Consider the following 19,919-nt stretch of genomic DNA (forward strand, 5'->3'; position numbering starts at 1 on the left):
AGTGCTTCTTACAAACCTGCAAAAATGTTTGTGGAGTCAGAGCAGACTCCTCCCCTAACTTCTACAACGATGCCAGTGCAATGATCTTGTGTATGTAATCATTTCCACCTCTTAGTGCCCTTTAGAAAGCCTTTGTTGCCCTGTAGAACCATGGCTTATGGGGATTTTTTTGTTTTTTTAAAAATCTCATAATTTCCTTTTCTATTGTCTACATTTGTCCACGGTGTATTTTCTTTTAGATGTTGACACCATCTGCTGCTCTGTTTCACTTTGCCTGCCTTTAGAGAGATGCAATTACCATACTCCCACTCATTTCCCCCCTTGTTCCTTTTCACTGCATGCTTAATTCTTGCAAAAGTTGATGTCTCCAGCTTGCTTAAAACCTGCAATTATTAGAAGACACCAAATGAGATCAGCAGTGATATTCCATGCTGGGCAGAGAAGAGGCTCCCCCCCGCCCTTTCCCCCCCTTTTTTCTTTAATGGAATAAACAAAGGCAAATGATAGCTAAAGTACTGAAAGCAAATCTCCACATCACACAACTGGAAGGAAAGGTCAATCTTCTAAAAATGAACATGCAATCAATTATTATGCAGTCTACTCCTTCCAAGGGGTTTAAACAGGCTATTTTTATTTGTCGCTTTCAAACTTTAATTGTTAAAGATCCTGTGTCGATTTTCAAGTGGTGATTACAGGTGATTTCAGTGTTGGTTTTCTGCTTCCCTGCCCTACATTCAAAGCAAGCTCACACCACATGATGAGGTGCAGAATGCTGTCGTGTTTTATCACTAGCTTCTAATTGAAACATACAGCTCTATTTTTAGAAGGTCACAAGCAAGGGGGGGGGCTTTCTGCAGATTGTGCAGTGCAATCCAGTGACTTTTCTGCTTTCTGTAATATGGTATTGTAGGATGACCTGGAAATCTGAAAAGTGCATTTATTTCTGGGAATTCCTTTGGAATACATTTCTAAAACTGCCTTTGCCAATTAGTTCCAGTTACAGATAGGTAGCCGTGTTGGTCTGCCATAGTCAAAACAAAAAAAATTCCTTCCAGTAGCACCTTAAAGACCAACTAAGTCAGTTCTTGGTATGAGCTTTCGTGTGCATGCACACTTCTTCAGATACGTATCTGAAGAAGTGTGCATGCACACGAAAGCTCATACCAAGAACTGACTTAGTTGGTCTTTAAGGTGCTACTGGAAGGAATTTTTTTTTGTTTTGCCAATTAGGACCACTTGCACCACACCATATAATGTCAAGAGTTTGGCAGTTTTTGACACCAGCATAAAGCAACAGGCAGTCTTTATATATGTAAGTTACGAAAAGCTTCAGTTGTGAATTTTTGTCTATTACGCAGCTGCTCAGGACACAGATTTTCAGTCCATTGAAAAAGCAAAAGTTGGGGCCATGACAAACGTTTAAGCATCCAATATCTGTGGCATGAAAGATGGGTTTGAAGGAACTGAAATGTGCGTTCCAGACTCCCTTCTCTTTATCTTGATTGCCATTGTTTATGAAGCTCTCCATCTCTCTTGGTGGCAATTTTGGTGCTGCATTTTGGCAGGGATGGGTCTTCTGTATAAGCCTTCATGGATGAACATTACAACCCCCTTTGCTCTTTCACAAGAGGCCTACATTGGCATTGGGGCACACCGTCAACTTTATAAGCTGCCTCTGCCCTATGCCTGGCCTCTTCTTTTGCACTTTCATGACAAATTATAGTGTCAGAGCCATACACAATAGTCAAACAGGAAACTCACAGCATACTTCCTACCTGGATGCAGTGGGGTGATGACAGGTTGCAACTGCACAGTTGGAGTGAGTGTTGGATTGGTGCCAAGAGTGTACCTGTGCTGCCCCAACCTTATCACTGCCTAGCCTTGGCCCATCCAGGTGAGCAACAGTGACACCTCTGCTGGAATGGAGACTCCACCTCACCACACACACCACTACAGGGGATGATATCACTATCATCAAAAAGCCAATCAGATATGGGTATATGACAAAAACACCAAGTCAGTTCAAAGTGGGAGCAAGGCTTCCAGCTCTCATTCTGAACTGGCTTTGTGGTAACACTATATTACCAGTCATTTTTGGCTACATTATATCACAAAGCCAGTTCAGAAATAGAAAGTGTTGTTCTTCTCACTCTCAGAAGCTATTTGAAGGGAACCATGTTACGTAGACTTTTACCCTTCCTTTTAACGTGCCTACATAATTTTATCTGTACACTGCCTTTCCATCGTTATACAGCCTTGCTCAAGGCAGCTTACCATATGACAAAATACATATTTAAAGGTAAAGGTAAAGGGACCAGTCGTGAACGACTCTGGGGCTGTGGCGCTCATTTCGCTTTACTGGCCGAGGGAGCTGGCGTACAGCTTGCGAGTCATGTGGCCAGCATGACTGTAGTAAAGTGGGTACGGTTTAGAAATCATTCCTTGGTCGAGTAAAAAGAGTGAAGCCTTATGGGAACTCCATCAGCCATAAGGACCCTGGGAAAGAAGTTGTGTCTCTTTAAACTCCAGACTAGCTGGCTCCTTGGCGTGAAAGGTTTATTGGAATCAAGGAAGCCCTGATTTAATGAAAGACCTAACACCTGTGTTTGAGAGTGCGAACATTCCCCCCCCCCCCCAATGATGCTATCTGTCCTTGAATTGCTTGGGAATGTGTATCTGGCTAATTTCCACGGAAGGGAGGAAACCCTTTGATTTAAAGTTTGGATTCCAAATTGACCCAGCTGTCAAGGGGTAAATTGATTGACCAGCAAGCCGGTCATTGGTGAATTTAAAAATAAATCAAGACTTATGATTGGCTTGAGAGTTACAACGCCAAGTGCGAATTGTGAATAAAAGATCAGGGAATTGTTTGAGAAGTTGCTCTCTGCCATTGCTCTGCAATCCGCATAGATGCCCGGCTCTGATGTTCCATACTAATAGCCGTCGTTCGTCTTTTGAAATGGAGATCTTCAAAAGCCTTCAACTTGCAGATTCTTAAAGGACTTCAACTATCCTATTGTGTTAGACCTTGTGAGTATGTAGAGCTAGCTATACTATGCAATGTCTTTATTTTCTTGTCTGTAACGTTCAAAAGAAGTGCCTGCTATTTTAGCATGTTCCTTATATTATTTTAAAATAAACTTTTAAGAAAAGAAACTGTTTTAGTTTGTGTGCCTTCCCGGGGGAATAGCTAAGTCCTAGCCTTACGCTTGGTTACGCTATACCGTAGAACTTCTGTCTGCAAGTCTGTGGAAGCAGCTTGTGGAGTGGGGGACAGCCAGGATAACGGGTCGCAGCCTTCTCCCTGGGTTGTGATTCTGGGTCCCCTGGAAAAGAGGGAGTGGTGGCAGCCCTACCGGGTTGTGTTTGTACTGTTTTGCAAAAAGTAATGCGTCGGCCAACCCTGCCCTGGGCGTCCTAGTCTGGCCGGAGAGCAGAGACAGGAGAAGGGAGGGGCAAGCGGTTGGGGACGACATTACTACAATGACTAAGCCGCTTCTGGAGAACCAGAGCAGCGCACGGAAATGCCGTTTACCTTCCTGCCGGAGTGGTACCTATTTATCTACTTGCACTTTGACGTGCTTTTGAACTGCATAACCAATAGTAATAAACAATAAAACATCAAAAAGTACACAACCAAATCAAACATCCACATATTTCATTATAAAATCTAAAATATATTAAAAATTATAACAGTCCCCCCCCCCCCCGCGTACAAAACCCTCTAAACAAAACCCTAGTCCCAAAGCCTCAGTTTTTGCAGCTGGAGTCAGTCAGAGCTCTGCTTTCCCAACCCTAGTAGAAAAAGGCCTCCCAAATGAATTGTAGAAAGGGGTGGCTTTCAAAGGTGGTGTAAATGTTTTCAGAAAGCATCCTGTCTTCAGTCTGCTCAGCCCTAATGGAAGCCTTATCTCTAAAGAGTATATGCCTATGTAGATGGATATTTAGATTGCGACCTTGCCTGGGATTTTTAATTTTTTTAAAGAAACATTGCATGCTGAGCCATGTTGACAGCAAACCCTGTCCCCCCCCCCCCAATTGGGAAACTTTTTAAAACACTTGGAATGCTGAGGGCTACACTTTCAATTACCTTCTGATTTGTTTAAACTTTCAAGAGGTGAATCAGAGGTTGAAATTAAATATGTTGAAAGACCATCAACAACTGCTGGCAGATCAAGGGCTCTTGACTTAGCTTTACTGAAGTAAGTAATCATGTAGATGTGAACAGGGCTTTTATCTGTGGTGGGTGGAATTCACTGCTTTACAAAGATGTGAAAACTGCAGAATAAAAAACTCGAGGTTCTTGCTAGTGTATTCTTTCCAAAACAGTGTGCAGTTCAAAATTTAGGGTACAACAAAACAGAAAAATGACTTACCACAGGTTTTCTTACCCAAATCGGTGTTATTTTGGACTGTGTGCTGCATTTTCAGCAGTATTCTGTTATTGGTACCAACTCATTCCTGTGATACCTTTATTCTCCTGATATGTCAACCCCTACATATCCCAAAGAGACCACTTCCTATAAGGATACATTGATGAGAAATTTTAACAGCTTGTGATTTTTGTAGCTCCAACATTACAAAAACCAACAACGCATTGCAACTGTGTAACATTACCGTCACCTGAAAGAAAGCCAGGTCTTATCACAGACCACTGATGAGATCAGAAATGTACCAGGATGATTTGAAGTACCAATGTGCAGATGCTGAGTTAGGAAGAAAAAGAAACAAGGCTCTATTGAGTCTTAGAGGATATTTCCATGCACAACGTGCCTGCCTCAGTAAGGTGCCCCCCATTATTTTTGAAAGGAACAGTAAAAACAAGAAGGCAAAGATTGTGTTTGTCTGGAAAGTCCAGGTTGTGATTGGTGTTAACATTTTTAGTGGCAGAAAATGGTTATGCAAAAGCTACATGACACAAAAGCAAGACTGTGATTTTGACTGAATAGAACCTAACAAAGTGATTATGCTCAACAAGTTTTCGAGCTTCAGATTATTATAATCACACACCTAGGAGGCAGGTGTCTAAAGAGAAAGTGACTCACCAGTAGCCATAGCAAAATGACAAATGATGCCCTAAAGAGCATAATTGCACCTTTTAAAAATAAAACAAAGCAATATAATGTCCCAGAAATACACACAAGGACTGTTCAGAGGGCCTGCTGAATGCATGTGCAGTATGTGGCGTAATTTCCAAGTTAACCACAGAAAAACTTTAATTAACATTCACAACATTTCAGAATGAAATGGGCAACCAAAGAGCTTCAATAAATGTATTTTTCCTTCCTTAGATCTCAGGTTATCATAATTCTCACAATTTATCAATCACATTTGGATGCTGCTCTTTTAATGGAAGTCCAGGACAACCTACAAATGTTATTAATGAATATTGAAAATTAAGATAGGGTGAAAGCCTTCTCCCTCCAACTGCCTATGTGAGAGATGGGTGGTACCTAGAGACAGGGCTTGCTCTGCCATGATGCTTCAGATATTATTGTCCTCGCACCATCTTTCTTATCTTTTTGATGCCAAAGATGTCATTTTTGTTGTTCTTCAAGTTATGATGCTGTTCACTTCCTCTGCCATGCTCACATAAGCCCTTGCTCAGCACAGTCATATGCCTAGCAGAGCTTCAGGAGTGTATGCACTGTCCTTACATGTGCACAGTATTCCAAACATCCTGATGACTGCACAAAGAGGATGGAGGTGGTCACATGTGGATAAGATCTTGTGCCCCACCATACTAGGGTTCAACATAATGTTTAAATAAAAGGCCTGCAGTTTTGAGAGTACATTCTTTAGGTCCCTTGAAAGTCACACCATCTGAAATTTCAAGGCTTTGCTGTTTGATCATGATCATGGCCATACATGAAGTGGCTTGCTTCCATTCAAAGTTGGTTTTATTCAAAGCCATGGATGTGGTTAATACACATCCCCAAGCATGGCAATGTAAATGTTCACACTGTTAATGATTGCAGATGTTCATGGCTGCGAGCCTGTTTACCTAACTTGATTGGCTACATCTCCTTTCCTTTCCAGTCTGGGAAAAGTGAAAAGTTTAAAAGATCTAGCTCTCACTGGCAAAGAGAAAAATTTAAAGAGCCTTATTAAACATGGCTCTCTGTAGAGTAAAATCAAAGCTTAGCTAAAGTCTCTGCAGATTTGCCATTGCTTTCATTAGAGATTGGATTACAGCCAGATGATAGTGTGATCTGCTATGAAAGCCAGAAGATGTAATCTTTAGCACTGAATAGAAATTAGATATAATACAGAAAAGAAAAATATCACCCCAAGGCAGAAACTGAAGAATACTTTGGAATAGCAGCTTTAATTAGGAAGGAATGGGATCCATCATAACTAAATGCATTACATGCAAATGCAAATGGGAGAAAAACCAAAACCCTCTGCAGAATTAATTTGCAAAAGCTTAAGTACGCTTTAATGATGGCATCTATATGAATATTCACCAGGAAATCCTTTGTCAGTATTGAAATTTACATAAGCGATGGCAGGTTCAGTGACAGTAATGTTTTACCAGGAAGATACAAAAGGCAAAATGAAATGAAAAGGGGAGATGTTATCTCTATCAAGTGACAGACTGAGAATTAAAGAAGATTCAATTAGGTAAAATATATTGAAAATGAACAGCTTGGAAGTCTTCCAATTAAATTGTTCAAGATTGGTCAAATCGGATGTCAGACTTCATAACAAAACTGGAATTTGGACCTTTTCTCTCCACATGCAGAACCAGCACTCCAGTAACAGCCACTCTAGAGCACAGTTTTTCAATGCTGGGTCCCCAGATGTTGTGGTTCGAGGACCCGATCCCCGCTTTGTGGAATGAAGACACACAGACACAGAGTATAAGGTTAATGGGCAAGAAAAGGCCACAACTTTATTGATTACAGCAAGTGAGAAGGTATTGACTCGCGACGAGAAGGCGGAAAATGAGGCGGAATGGCTGGCGCAGCAGTAAGTTAAACTGCAAACCACGCCCCCTCCAAGCTGCCCGGTTGGGCACTTCCCGCCCACAACACCTCTCCTCTTGTAGGAGGAGAGGCTTTGTTCGACCACATCTCCCATCAGGGATGATGAGAGTGGTAGTTCAAGAACAGAAACAATGGAAATACTTGACCATTGATATTGGGCTGGCACATTCACTGTACTCTTTTGGGCACCTGCTAGAAATAATAATAATAATAATAATAATAATAATAATAATAATAATTTATTATTTGTACCCCGCCCATCTGGCTGGGTTTCCCCAGCCACTCTGGGCGACTTCCACAAAGACCAAAAATACACTAATATGTCATACATTAAAAACTTCCCTGAACTTCCCTGCCTTTGTTCAGACAAGCCTATCCAGATATTTAGAAAGTTTAGGAAAGTTTCAATCTATATTGAATTTATCATTATTTTAACTTTTTGAAGTCTTATTGGTGTTAATTCTTCTTATTGAAATTTTTATTGTTTTACCTTTTGTAAACTGCTTTGAGGTTTTCTCACAATCAAGGGGTATATAATTTTTTTATGAAATAAACAAAAAATGTATATTTTGGCAACCACCCTTCCAAGGAGCATAGGATAGCTCCCTTCACCTATTAACACTGAATCAGCATGGTTGTGGGCCGTGTGAGGATTTATTTGCCTCTTCAAAGGCCTCCTCTGTCTTCCAGTGCGGCCATTCTTTTATCATATTTCATAAGGAAACACCTCCTGAATGTCTCTCACTTGTCAAAGGCACTTATATTTTGTGACAAGCAGAATGGTTAATATATTTTAATCCCGTTTTCCTCTCAAGCATCATTTCTGTCTGCTGACAAAGTGCTAAACATGAATAAGCTTTTGTTTACTGCCACATAATTAATTTTGATTTCCTTCCTCTAATGTTCTCTGTCGTTACAGCTTGGCTGCCAAGAAAATATGAATAAATGAAAAGAAATACAAATGGTTTTGAACTGGGGTGGGGGGATGCAGAACTGTGTGAGAGAGTGTGTGTTTGGGGTGGTGGTTAATCTCTCCTTCCCTTCAGACTGATTTCCACTCAAGTTGCGTATAAATCTGATTGTCGTGCCTGAGTTTCTTTCTTAACTTATTGCACTATTCTTGACATTGCGAGCTTTGGATTTTTAAAGACTCTGGAATATTCATTGGACAGCTATATCAGTGTTCTTCAACCTTGCTTGCTCAAGATGTTGTTGGACTATAACTCCCATCACCCCCAAGCATTGGCTAAAATGGCTAGAGTTTATGAGATTTATAGTCCAATAACATCTGGAGACCCAAGTTTGGAGAACAGTGGTTTAGATGCTGGTAAGCAAAATTTGGGGGAAAGTTGGCTGCTTTCAAAAATGAGCAGCTGCCTGGGCTACCTAGATAGGGATGGGAGAAACATCATGATGAATGGATTCCTTGATAGACATACTGGATGCATAAATTGAAAGCTTTGGCAAGAGATGTAGACATATAAACAGGTAGCAATAACAAACAGGAGGAGCATTAGAGGCCTAGGGGTGTGTGTGTGTGTGTGTGTGTGTGTGATCTGTTGTGGGCCCCATGCAGAGAGGTGGAACTTAAGAGATGCCCAGTGATGCCAAGCTCTGACGCCATCCCTTATCTAAATGACATGGCAAGCAGGAGAAGGAGACACTGGTCCCCATGGTGAGCAATCTGATGTGAATGCAACCACTCTTTCCCAGCTGCTGGTAGTGAACTCTGGTGGGGAAAAAACCTTCTTCAGTTTACACAGTATCAGAGAGCTTCATATGCCAGCCACTTTGCTTTTAGAGTTGTGACATTTGGGAGATATTTGGTGAAAGCCAGCTGTTTAGTGTTCTGCCCACAGTAATTGGAAGCTGTTTTGTTTGCTTACTACAGTGAAATGAGAAAATAAACAAAGTGTGGAAAGATGCTTGTTAACGATCTTCTCCCATAGATGCTGATGGTTCCCAAGGTGCCAGCTACCAATTAGTCATTTTGCAATTAGTCATTTCATCTACCTCAAATAGTAGCTGGAGAGGAAAATATTAACCATGCCCTCCCTTCTGCTGTCATCCCAATTTGAATTAGGTTCCCCCAGTTTAGTATTGCATTTTTTATACCAAAGGGGGAGTAAAAAAAATAAAAAATAGTTCCACTTCCTGTGCCAGATCTCACACAGCAAGAGATACTCAGGAAGATGTGGTTCTCTATAGGGTGGAGAAATAAATCATAGTTCACAGTTTCAACACAAGTGGTGTTAGTAGAACCTGAGATAAGAGCTAAAACGAATAGGCACTATCCCTCTCGTTTTGAGTGAGAAATTAACTTTCCCCCTTTTTCAGTATTTTACTCCATCCACCCCCAGAAAAATTCACCCATGAAAAATGATTATAAATGTATTCCTCCACCTCTTTGAAAACCACTGAAGGCACTTTAGATAGTGGGATTACAGGAGAGCAAATGATCACATGAAAATGAAGGTGGGATTTTGGTCTACCACTAGTTTCCAGCCCAGAATCAACCCCCCCCCTCCCGCTGAGCTGTTCTTTGCTCATGAAGGTTTTGTCTGTAGTAAACAGTGCCACATCGCCGCCCCCCCCCCCCAGTCTGTATTTATTTATTCAAAACAAAAGAGGCCAGTTTTAAGCATAGTGGCTGCTTAAAAAACAAATGCTAAGGGATAATTATGTGCTTGATCTCACATTGAGTCTGGCCCTTAATATGACATCGGTGATGATTGTCAGTCATCAGGCAGGTCTGATCTATCAATCATTTCATATTTGCAATTGTGTTCTAATGGTTAATTAATAATGATATAAACTGAGCCAGCATGGTTGTTGATTTTTAATGTAAACTTTTATGATAAAAATTTATCACAGAAGTTCATGTAGTTAGAACCACATTTTTATACCAGTAGAGTTTAACAAAATCCCAATACACACACATATACACACACATACATTTATATGGTCTTTTCAGCGTGAATTTTACATAAGAAAAATATCATACAACAGTTGATACGCCTTCACACAGCACAAGCCATTGTAAACAAAACAGGCAACCTTGTTGATTTATTTTTTAAAAAATACATAATCAGGTAAATGTACAAAACAATCACTTCTTATCGTTGTGGAATCCAAGAATGACTGGAAATCAAAATAAGGATGATAATGGAAATCTATTTATGCAGAAGATTCTATATACCTGAAATACAGAAGAATAGGAGAAATAATGTTGGCATAAGCTGTTTGGCCAATACCTGAAAATGAGTTGCATCTAGACTTTTCTTCCTCCAAGAGCAGCATCCCCAGTGCAGAATTCAGCTCAGACAGACTCTTCAACTGGTGCAGGGTGGTGAGAGAAACTCTACTACAGTCCACGCTGCTACCTCCCGCACAGTTCCAGACCATTGGTCCTGCTGGCTCATAAACTGTTTCATTGATGGAAGGAATCTTTCTGCCTGAAGAAGGCGAAGTCTGATTCCAACCCATAACTTTAGTTCTGCAACCAGAATTTTTTTATCATGTGAGGTAGGCTCCCATAAATGCTGTTCCCTTGATATGCAGAACTATGCCGAATAGTTATGGTTTCTCAAACTTTATAGGTTTAAATGTAAGAATGGAACTGAGAAATGTAATCTCATGGGATTTGAAAGATACAGCAGTGAAGTGGGCGGGGGGGGGGAGTGGACCTCAAAGTTGCATCCTCCCCTTCAACCACCTTCTGTTTCTGTACATCCTTGGAATTTGCCATGTTTGGTTCCCAATAGTTTCTGAACTCATTTTCATTTCCAAACCACTGAGAAATTGATCACTTAATTTCATTATTGACAAGCTGTGATGAATGCTAGGTTGTCATAAAAGGTATTATTGGTCTAGTTGAGTGATTGACAGAGGAAGTCCAAATGAAGGCCACATTCCACTGATGGATCTCTAATGTTTGGACACTTCTTTCAGAGCCTTGTCCTGCCTTTTGCTCTGCAACAACTTCCTGGAGGATATGCTGCTGCTCACCACTTGCCTAGGAGCCAACCCCTCACCCCATGAAAATGGCATGTCAATTAGCTTCAAGATTCCTTATACCATTTATACCATTGACACTCACACTTGCAGAAAAAGAAGAAAATACTAGAGCAGGCATGGCCAAACTTGGCCCTCCAGCTGTTTTGGGACTACAACTCCCTTAATCCCTAGCTAAAAGGACCAGTGGTCAGGGATGATGGGAATTGTAGTCCCAAAACAGCTGGAGGGCCAAGTTTGGCCATGCCTGTACTAGAGTATTAATTATGCCAATAAAGGCTGAATGAATGAATGAATGAATGAATGAATGAGTACCAGGGTACTAGTAACACATAAAGTGGGATCTTAAATCCTAGGCATGAAAGCCTTCAGTGAAATAGAATTGTATTTGTCTGGGACAATATATATCAAATATCACTAGAATAAATATTAAATGTTACATTCCTTTGAGAATTCTAAGAGTGATACGTAACTCACAAGGATATGAGTATTTCACCCTGAAATGGTCTTTACAAAAAATAGCCATAGAAGAAAATGCCTTAGGTTTATAAATACAGTTTGCAAATCAAGGCACCGATCCATTATCCCCACCCCCTTTACTTTCAAGGCAATTTGTGATCAATTAACGTTTTCCTACAGGGAAGCTCACTTTGTTCTGCTCTAGCAGTTGTGCACCAATTTACTTTATGGTTATTATGAAGGACAACTTCATAACAGTACAATGATTTCATTAAAGTCTGACCACTTAGGATCTCTTTATGTCTACCACTGACGTGATACAGAAAAATGTGCCATTCTGAAGCCAGTTACCTCCTAAACAGAATCCACTCCTATAGTCTTTCCTAGCCATTGAAGCTTATAGAGCAGGCCCTATAGATGTTATTGGATTCCATCTCCCTTTCAGTACCCATTTGCCATGCTGGGGTTGGACGTGAGTTGGAATCCAAATTCCAATCCTTGCAATATTTGTACCCCAGAGCTCACACAATGAAGTCCACTTAGAGGGATAGGCTTGGGTTTTATTCAATTTTTTGAGTCCACAGTCATGCCATCTACATGACATGATGCTATCATGATGATGTGTAGCATATGCCAGAACCACAAGAGCCAATTCACTATAGCCCTTTCCATAAAATCTCTTCCATGCATTCACTTAACACAAGACGGGGGAATGGAACATAGGAAACAGCCTTATACTCAGTCAGCCTGTTAGTTCAACAGATTAGTGTTAGGTATGCTGACTGGCAGCGGCTCTCCAGGGTTTTAGACCAGAGACATTCCCTTCTGCATGCAAAGCAGATGCTCTTCACGGAGCTATCACCCTTCCCTAGCTGGGTTTGGGCCTGCTACTCATGTGCACTATCCATGCCCCCAGGAGCTGTGTGTCTGACAGGAGTGTGGAAGGGGAGCCTAGGTGCAAAGAGTCTATGAAAAGGGCTCTTCTAGGCAAGTAGAAGCCCTGTGGTGTCAGCAGGTGTGCTCACTGGACCTGTGAGGCAGGCAGTTGTCTGATGAGGGCTTGCATCTTTAATTTTTACCTGTCATTGCCAAACTGGAGCATCCAACAGCTTATGGAGCAGGGAGTGTGGTCTGGGAATTGAGAGATCCACTACTGCCCCAGAAATGGCTCACACAGCTCTTCCTTAACCTGGAGCCCTCCAGATGTTTTCGACCACAACTCATATCATTCCTAGCCATTTGCCCTGCTAGCTGGTGCCAATGAGAGAGTCCAAAACATTTAGAGGGCACTACATGGAGGAATACTACCTACCTGGCATGACTGAAGTTCTAGTGGCCCTACAGGTGCTGTTGGACTCCAACTCTCATCAGCCCCAGCCAGCATGTCTAATGGTCAGGGATGATAGGACAGGGGGTCCAGCAACATCTGGAGGGCCCCAGGTTCCCCATGCCTGCTCTAAGAAATTGCTTTTGCCTTTCTATGTTTTCTCCAAAACCAGGTCCTAGCGTTTATATTTACCAAGGTACAATGCCAAGATTTTGGCTGCAAATGCTCCAAATAAATGTGCTTGGCAAACACATTAACAGGAGGCTTTCTGCTGATTTCAGGAAGCTGTGAACCAGAATCAATAAATCTACCAACGGCAGAAAATATAATAGATGCTAGTACATTTAGCAAAGTGAATATAGTAATTCCACTTAATTGGTCATTCTCTTTTGTTAGTTTTTTTCATGATTGAAATGTTCCAGTGAAACCAGAAAGGTTTTTATGCTTTTAATGTTTGCACATTTGGGGGATGAATCTCCTTCCCTTCAAACACAGATAGCTTTAAACTCTATGAAGAAAGAAAATATTTGTCTAGCACCCCAACAAGAACATTGACAAAACAAACTTTTTCACATAATTTTTTTGTCAGTACATACGTCAACATATTGACTCGAGCCTTTGGGTATACAGTAGCTATGTGCAATAACATGTCTGTTTTACTACACAGAGTTACTTGCACTGGCATGCATGGCATCAGACTCATGTTATAATATCACCTGTGTATCTGCTTTTCAATACAATACAACCATGGCCCATTAGGATGACAACCTGCTGCATAAATATAGACATACTCATGACAAATGGTCACAAATATTGTAGCTCATTAGCTCAATATTATTCCTTTCTGTCTCTCTTTAAAAATAATTTTATAACATACAAAATCCATAAACAAGAATTTACATGTACTCAACAATTATTATGGTGAACAGAAAATCACACTTATATATATATCTTTTAAAAAGTCTAGAGCGGCTAAAAAAAGCTTCACCCTGCTCTTTCCTTCCACACACCCGTCCATCAATGAACATATAACATAAAAAATATTGAGACTAACACAAATTATATTAATCATATATTGAACAAGGGGCAGTTAAGGCTGAATTCTGTTTAGCCCACTCATATGGGCTTAAATATTCAGTTATCCCAAAGGAATTATCTCCTGATCCTCCAAACACATTGCTTACAAGTACTCTAAATATTATGGGTAATCTTATTAAAGCTCAGCTACAGTTGATCACAGAATCAGTGTCACTGACTTACAGCATTGAAAAGAGATTTTTTTATATTTCATCTTTTATGTCTTCTGTTTGACTGTCAATACAATACTAAATATTGCATAAGCAAAGTTGAAACCATTGGTTTCTGAATATTTGGCCGAGGTTATTGTCCTCCTATTTTTCTAGTAACTGTCAGGGAAAGCCAAAGTATTTTCAAAAAATGAAAACTTAAATGCTTAAGGACTGCACATCACCCACCATTTGTGATCTGCACCATCCAGGAAGCAAAAGCAAAAACGCCTTGATCCTGTATCACTAGAAGAATTTTTAGACCCTACAAAACATTGTAGGCATGGAACAGCAGCATGATTACTTTATTTTGTGTTGGTTGGAAATTCCAATGTACTTGCAGAGCTCATGATATGCTCACTAGAAATTACCCAGTGACCATTTGAATAGAAAAGCCAAGACAACACACCACAAACTTATATGATTCAAGCTCTGGATATAGGTATAAATAATAAAACCATATATTTTCTTAAGTAACTTTAACTTGTGTTAATAAGCCAATGAGCCACGCTACAAGAAACATGGACAGAGACATCTTATAACACATTGCTCCTGAAAAGCTTTGCCATCAGTGGTGTACACATCAGAAAGGACATGGAGGGAAGGAGGGAGAAACAAACAGAAAGACAAAGAGATACCATGTGGAAAGGTAAGATGGAAGAGATGGAGAGAGCTGGGATAGAAGAGGAAATAAAAGAGTGGGATTTGTGATTAAAATCTTTGGGTGGAAAGTGGGCTCTATGGTTGAAGGGAAATATGAAGGGTGTTGATTGGGGAGTCAGTACTGGAGGAAAGTGAATTCTTAAAAATGAGACCAGCAGATAGGTAAAGGTAAAGGTACCCCTGCCCGTACGGGCCAGTCTTGACAGACTCTGGGGTTGTGCGCCCATCTCACTTAAGAGGCCAGGGGCCAGCGCTGTCCGGAGACACTTCCGGGTCACGTGGCCAGCGTGACATCGCTGCTCTGGCGAGCCAGAGCTGCACATGGAAACGCCGTTTACCTTCCCACTAGTAAGCGGTCCCTATTTATCTATTTGCACCCGGGGGTGCTTTCGAACTACTAGGTTGGCAGGCGCTGGGACCGAGCAACGGGAGCGCACCCCGCCGCGGGGATTCGAACCGCCGACCTTTCAATCGGCAAGCCCTAGGCGCTGAGGCTTTTTATCCACAGCGCCACCCGCGTCCCTCTCGCCACCCGCGTCCCTCTGACCAGCAGATAGAGGAAGGCTATTCTCCCATGAGTTGCTGATGAATTTGGGAAATGTTGTGTACAAAGGTGTTATGAGTCAAAACCTTGGTTGCAAGCACCTACTTGCATGTGCAAACTCTTTAAGAAAATTCCTATCCATTCACAGGAAATGGGTCCTGTTGTTTTAAAAGGGGAGCATTCAAATACTTAACCACCCACCCCAGCCTGAAATGGTTTGCTTACATAGCTCAGCTAGAAATCTACTGGAGTTAGAAGATATATCTGATTCTGGTTTTTTAACATATTAATGCACAATATTCACCCACAGCTTAATTTGAAAAACACAACTAGGAAAGTACACACCTAATTGAGTTTGACTATAGAATTAAGACATGAATATTCAAATATCTCATCCGTGTGTTTTTCTTAAAGCTGCAAGGTTGCTAGGGGCTAATATCCAGATCTATTTACACATTGCATGCAAGATGCAGCAATGGATGCCCAAAATGTGTTAACTGCACAATGTGGTAACAGATAACAAGATTACATATTACAGGCTGTTATCTACTTTGTGTCATGTGTTGTGCATTATTAAAATAGTTCAGTCTAACTAATCGATGTATGTAAATCAATTTACATACAATGTACAAAATTTTCATAAAATGTGCACATATCTTTATGTATCAGTTCATGAACTTACAGGTCCTGGCATTTAGTTCACATGGTGCAGGGAAGTCTAAGGTAAGGTAAAGGTAAAGGACCCCTGGACAGTTAAGTCCAGTCAAAGGTGACTATGGGCTTGCAGCGCTCATCTCACTTTCAGGCCGAGGGAGCTAGCATTTGTCCACAGACAGCTTTCCGGGTCATGTGGCCAGCATGACTAAACTGCTTCTGCTGCAATGGAACACAGTGACGGAAAGCAGAGCACACAGAAACGCTGTTTACTTTTCCATCACAGCGGTACCTATTTATCTACTTGCACTGGCATGCTTTTGAACTGCTAGGCAGGAGCTGGGACAGAGCAACAGGAGCTCACCCCATTGTGCGGATTCAAACCACCAACCTTCTGATCAGCAAGTCCAAGAGGCTCAGTGATTTAGACCACAGTGCCAACCACATGCATGCAATATTATGTGTCATGAAGACAAACCACATAGAAGCTGGTATGTCTGATGCCCTAATGGCTAATTTACTCATTTAATAGGCCTTAGTATACTTGTCTCCAACGTTTTCTCTGTTTGACTATATTCTGCCAAAGAGGTAGAGGCTCTTTGGGGATTCAGAACAGAATCAACACACAAATGGGGTGAAGGTTAAATATTTTATTAAACAGCCCAAATAAATCTACAAAGAGTTGCCATTATCTTAAGGCCCTCTGGTGGTTTAGGATGTCAGTCAGCAATGGACACGACTCTTGAGGCTGAGCTGGTGGCCAGTATCCAGATAGCCTTGCATAGGAACTCAACCAACTGGTGTTCTCTTGGGACTTATATATTATTGGGGTTATGTAAGCCATAGCTAACATTCACATGTGGGGTTTGGGTGACACCTCTGTTCTCACCCAAGATAAAAGCTACTTCGTTCTTGGGAGACAGATAACGTAAACAACATCTAATACTGTATGAAACCTATCTGAAAGACTAAAATATCCTCATGGTGCCATCTCAACATAACCAGCTGTAAGAAACTACTATTATATAGTATAACAGGAAACAAACAGTTACAGATAGGTAGCCGTGTTGGTCTGCCATAGTCAAAACAAAAAAAATTCCTTCCAGTAGCACCTTAAAGCTTCTTAAAGATCCCAGTCCCACAAGATCTTAAGGCATTAGCTGCTCATGAGAGGGGCTATTGCTGGGCACTATCTCCTCAAAATCATAATGGTCTTCCACAATGTGGAAATACAGACTGTAAGCAGAAGCTAGGGATGTGCATTTCGACCAATACATTTTGGGAGGAGAAATGGGGGGACATTACCTACAGGGGTAATTGACAGAGACATGTACCCTGAAAGAGCTACAAGCTACAAGAGAGATATACTGCTCAAAATAACACATTCAACCAACATATGATTGAATAGAAAAATGTTTCTATTCCTTCTATCTTTTATCACTCTTAAGGTGAATCCATGCCAAAGGATCACTCTGTTAGGAACTTCCTGCATCCTATGCCTGGTGCGTGTCCACTACAGTAAAAATATAATTTATGATTAGTTTCAAAGTTCCTTGAGATAGGGATCTTTAATTTTTTTTGTTTTTTTGTTTTTGAGAGTTTGCTTATGTGTCTTATATATATATTTTTAATCTCTCTCTCTCTCTCTCTCCCCCCCCCCCCCTATATATATACATGTGAGTATTGTGGGCTCAGAGAATAGCTTTTGCCATGCCAATGGCATGCTTGGATTTCTCTTATAGACATAGTCACCTCCTATGAGGACAGGCAGATATAAGTGCATGTTGAACTCCTACAAGCACGAGCCATTGGCAGGACACTAGAGCACATTTGTGCGACTTCAAAGTGGCCACACAGACGCAAGAAGACATCGCAGGCCCTCCAAGTGTCCCTGTTTTCCAGGAATGGCCTTGATTGAGAGAAGCCATCCCGGTTTTTGGTTTGATCGAGGAATGCCCCACTTTTTATTAGGATGTCCCTATTTTCATTGAAGAAATGTTGGAGGGTATGAAGTTATCTGAACCCCAAGCAGTCCTGTATAGGGAAGTTTTTTAAAAAATGATTAATTTTATATATATATATGTTGGAAGTTGCCCAGAGTGGCTGAGTCAACCCAGTAAGGTATGTGGGGTATAAGTAGTAAAATTATCATTATGGAGGGTATGACATCATGTTATTAAGTCTGAGTGTAAACACACCCATAGGTTCTTTTCCGTTCTCTGATAAGTCTTTCAATTATTTGTAAATCATCTCACCTCAGATAGAAGGTCCTCCAGTAAAGAATCAGAGCATGATGGTTCGTCAGAATACAGAACTCCAAATGACAGATCCTGGGCAATGCAATTGAAGAGGGTGATGTCATCACATAGCAGAGGATGAAGTTCACCACTCCCTGACATGGCTATAATGCTGTACATGAACCAGGAGTTCCATCGGCATGCCATTATTCATGAAGGCCCAGTTTTTGTGATTCTTCCCCTTGTTTTCTTTGGCCACCAGGACTTTAACAAAAATGAAACCCAGCTAATATATATATATTCTGGATATGATTCAAAAATCATTGATTAAATTAACTGCGATCAATTTTTGGATCCGGTTTCTCTGAGGTCAGTGTTAGCAGTAGCAACAAACATTTTGGAATACTCAGCTGATCACAAACAAATAACATGGGGATTGTATTCAACTAAGCTCTGCTCAGAGTATACCCATAGAAGTTAATTGATATAAGTAACTTACACCCATTAATTTCCGTGGATGTACTCAGAGTAGAACTTAGTTGGATACAACCATTTGACTGTGCACAATTTAGGAAGCATTTTTATACCACCTAGTTCAAAATTAGGGTTTAAATCAACGTCTTACAGTTCAGCCAAAGTTAGTTTTGGCTTGGCTTGATATCCTGTACTTAGGTGTGAATGCCACAACTCAGAAAACAATTGTATGTGGGACTTTCTCTCCATAAGCTATTTTAACTCATTGGGATTTGTTCATGGGTAAACATAAAAGCCACTCCTTCTAGGTGCTGCTACCAAGCTTTACACATGGACCAAAACCATGTGCTAAAATCAAGTGTTTTCTTATGTGCTAAGATGCTTTTTGTTTTACTCCAAAGGCTGACTTTCTGCTTCAGTGGAAGAAACGGCTCTGAATAGGCCCTTCTTTGAACCCATGAATTTAGTCCCCACCCCATGAAATTAAAGGGGCACATTTAACAGCTTTATATGTACAGTGATATACATACAGGATTCTGAACTGAGGCAATAATAAGCAACAATTCTATCCCAATAAGCTTAACAAAACATAGTATCAGTCATACATCTCCTCCCAGTGTAGGTCTCGTTTTTTCAGTGCTGAGGGTCTGGCTGACAAAACCCTATTCTTCCTTTATATTTATCTGTAGACCCCAACCAGAATAAACATTTTCAGTGTTGTGAGCTTGAAAAATAGTTTAGGGGCAGTGTTTCAGCAGTGTTTTGTTTGCCACATGCTATCTTTTCTTAGGTATACATGCAATTCATCAAAAATACTAAAACCAAAGCAAAATGTTAGTTTTCTGGAATACAGAAAGTACACAAACCAGGATCCAGCCTAAGTGATACACTTCTAATGTCATTTTGATTTCACTGGGATATCATTAAATGGGCCCTGAAAGGGCTTCACTTTAGCTGGATCAAAAATTCCCAATATTATTTCTTGAATCTCATATCTTTATTCACTTTTAAGTTTTTCACTATGCCAGATTTGAAGATTTGTAAACCACATCCTAATGTTATAACAGGCAAAGCCTGGGGAAATGATTGGCCTATTTAATATTATTATCCTTTGATCTTGGTAGCAGACAATTTGGGTGAGTGGCACAAAGGGTAAATTCGAGGAGGAGGAGACGAAGAAGGAGGAAGAGGAGGAGGAAGTATGTCTCTCAAGAAATTGTAGTGTGGCAGATTGTTGGAACCAAATAGGTTTTGCAGTGTAATCCTATGTAT

The sequence above is a fragment of the Podarcis gaigeae genome (genome assembly GCF_964106915.1).
Source record: "Podarcis gaigeae genome assembly, chromosome: 5".
Lineage (NCBI taxonomy): Eukaryota > Metazoa > Chordata > Lepidosauria > Squamata > Lacertidae > Podarcis > Podarcis gaigeae.